Source organism: Carlito syrichta, unplaced genomic scaffold, assembly GCF_000164805.1.
Source record: "Carlito syrichta isolate Samal-C Ts95f unplaced genomic scaffold, Tarsius_syrichta-2.0.1 Scaffold305688, whole genome shotgun sequence".
Taxonomy (NCBI): domain Eukaryota; kingdom Metazoa; phylum Chordata; class Mammalia; order Primates; family Tarsiidae; genus Carlito; species Carlito syrichta.
Window position 1 is genome coordinate 7,150 of NW_007249784.1, and position 2,579 is coordinate 9,728.

Below are 2,579 nucleotides of genomic sequence, written 5' to 3' on the forward strand. Positions count from 1 at the left end.
GGGCGGGGGCTGGGCCTGCGGGGCCGCGGGGGCTCAGAGGCCGCCGCCCCCCTCCCGAAGGCCGTCCGCCCCCCACTCGGAGCCCTGGATGGAGGCACCACGGCCCCAGGGCTGAGCCAGGTAGGAGCGAAGCCCGCCGGGTGGAGGGGGCTGCGTGGCGGTCCACTGGGGTCTCCCTTTCCCCATCTCCCTCCCTGCGCCTGGTTTCTCCAGCCTGCTCTGTCTGCGTGTCTCCGCCTAGGGATGCTCTCGCCGTGTCTCTGCGTCTTGGTCTCTTTGTCTCTGCCTCTCTCCAGCCCATGAATGATCCTTTGAATGGGCCCACAGACCCCGTGTGTTCCCATCTCCCCCTCCCCCTCCTTCTCCCCTTCCTGGCCAAGCCATTTTCACCACTGCAGGAAGGGGGGGCCTGAGGCCTGAGCCCCCGTCCCTCAACTCTCCCTGGCTGGAGGAGTCAGGGCTGGTGGGAATGGAGAGCAAGGCAGAGGGATGGGGAGAAGGAGGAGGAAGCAAGCTGTGGCAGACCAAGATGGGGAGAGAAAATGGGGGAGACAGGGAAAGACAGAAGAGGGGGCTTCGGGGAGAAATGTGGAGAAGGTATTTGGAGGAGAGAGAAAGAAAGATGAGAAAAACCAAGGAGAAAGATATAGAAGAGAGAGATGTAAAAAGACCAAGGGGCGAGAGACTGAAGGCAAAAGCTGGAGCAAGCTGGAAGAGGCCCAGGAAAGATGCTCTGAGGGAGCACTACGGAGAGGAGAGGGATGGGGGAGGGCCTCCAGTGGGAGGGAAGGAGGAAGAGAAACTGCCTGGCGGGAGGAAGCCAGTGGCCCAAAGAACCCTAAGGGAGAAGGGGTGACTGAGACAGACTGTTTGGGGGGAGGAGGAGGGGGCAGCAAGGCCATGGCAGCTGAGCCCAGTCTGGCATAGGAAGAGGATATTCTGGGGGAGCCAGCCCCAACCCCCCTCCAGGTGATGGGGAAACAGGAGCTTTAGAGAACCTGAAGGGGGGGGCATGGCTGGGTGTGTGTGGTAAGGATTCCTGTGTCCTCATCTCTGGAATAAATTGACACCTGCAGAGAGCCACCCGCGGGCTGGCGCCTGGCTCTGAAAACCCCGCGTCAGCAAACAGCTCTGGCAGCTTATGGGGGGTAGGGGGGGCTGGCTGAAATGACCTGGGTGCCTGCCCCTTTAGTCTGATCTCTTCTCTTGTCGTGCCCCTGCTCCTCTTGAGCACCCAGGCATCAGAGCAGCAGCTGCGTATTGGGGTGGGGGGGTGGAAAGGGGAAGGGGAGGTGAATGGATAGGATGAGATGGGATGGGATGAGAAGAAAGCTGAGGGTGGCCCCCAGGACATGGGTCAAAATGTAGTGCAAAGATGAAGAGGTGTTTGGGGTCCAAAGCTGTTTGAGACTGTGGGAGGGGGGCAGCCAGTAGGTTCATGTGATGCCTTCCCAAGCCCACCTCACACCCCTTTTCCCCAGCTAGAGGTCTGGTCACTAGAGCTAGGCTCTGATTGGCCAACAAGAGGGGCAAGAGGCAGGGCTTTTAGGGTCTCGATGTCCCTAGTCTCCCCGTCCCCTCAACAGATATACTTCTTCCTCTATGCTAAGATTGGTGGAAACTCTAGCATTCTGACTCACACCTCAGCCCTCCCCCTCATGCCCCATGGACCCCACAGCCAAGCCAGCCCCTTCCCCTCTTCCTCCAGACACCCCCTCCAGGGTTAAAGCTGCAGCCCGTTGCCGAGGTAACATTGCGGGGCAGCATCCCGTCACCCGGCAACCGGCTGCAGGATCACACATCTGTCCCTGGATTTGCCCCTCCAGCACCCCCTCCCTACTCTAACCGTAGACTCAAGGCACCCCAACTTCTAAGGGTTGGAAAGGGCCTGGGGAGAGTAGGATCCCGAGGCTACACAAATCCTTAGGGAACGGTGTGCTAACGTGAGGAGAAGGTGCTGGGTTTGTGCAGTCCCAAGAAAGGCTCGAATCTGGCCTGGGGTGGGGGTCCAGCACCATGAAATTACAGCTCAGGAGTGATGAACACGTATAAACAAACCCGCCACTTCCTGCTAATTAATGACTTGCTGTTTTTATTTTCTCTTCCTTGTCTATCCTTTCCTCCCGGGGAGGTGGGAACTGGGACTCCTGGGTCCCTGAGGAAAGCCTGCCTGGGAGGGATAAAGCAGCTGGCTGACCCTCCCTTTCCTTCCGCTCTTACCACACTTGACCCTGCCCCCAACCTGGGTCCTGCAGACGGAGGTGGGGGTTGCTGGGCGGGAGTGGGGAGGTGCTAGGGGTGGAAGAAGGGAGCAACTTGGTCTGAATTACAAGTCACTAACTACTTGTCTCTTCTGTTTTCCCATTCCTTTCTGTTCGCCCTATCCAATTTCCCTTCCCTTCTTCAACCTCTCCTCTGTATTTTTCTGTATGTTTGTCTGTATCTTGCCTCCCTGTCCCTACCGCCCCCCACCCCGCCCGCAGGTCGGGCCTGCCTTCACCTTCTCCCACCTCCTTCCCCTTCCCCATCCCTTGGCCCCTCCATGGAGAGGAATAGACTCCTTCTCTGTCCAGTCTAAC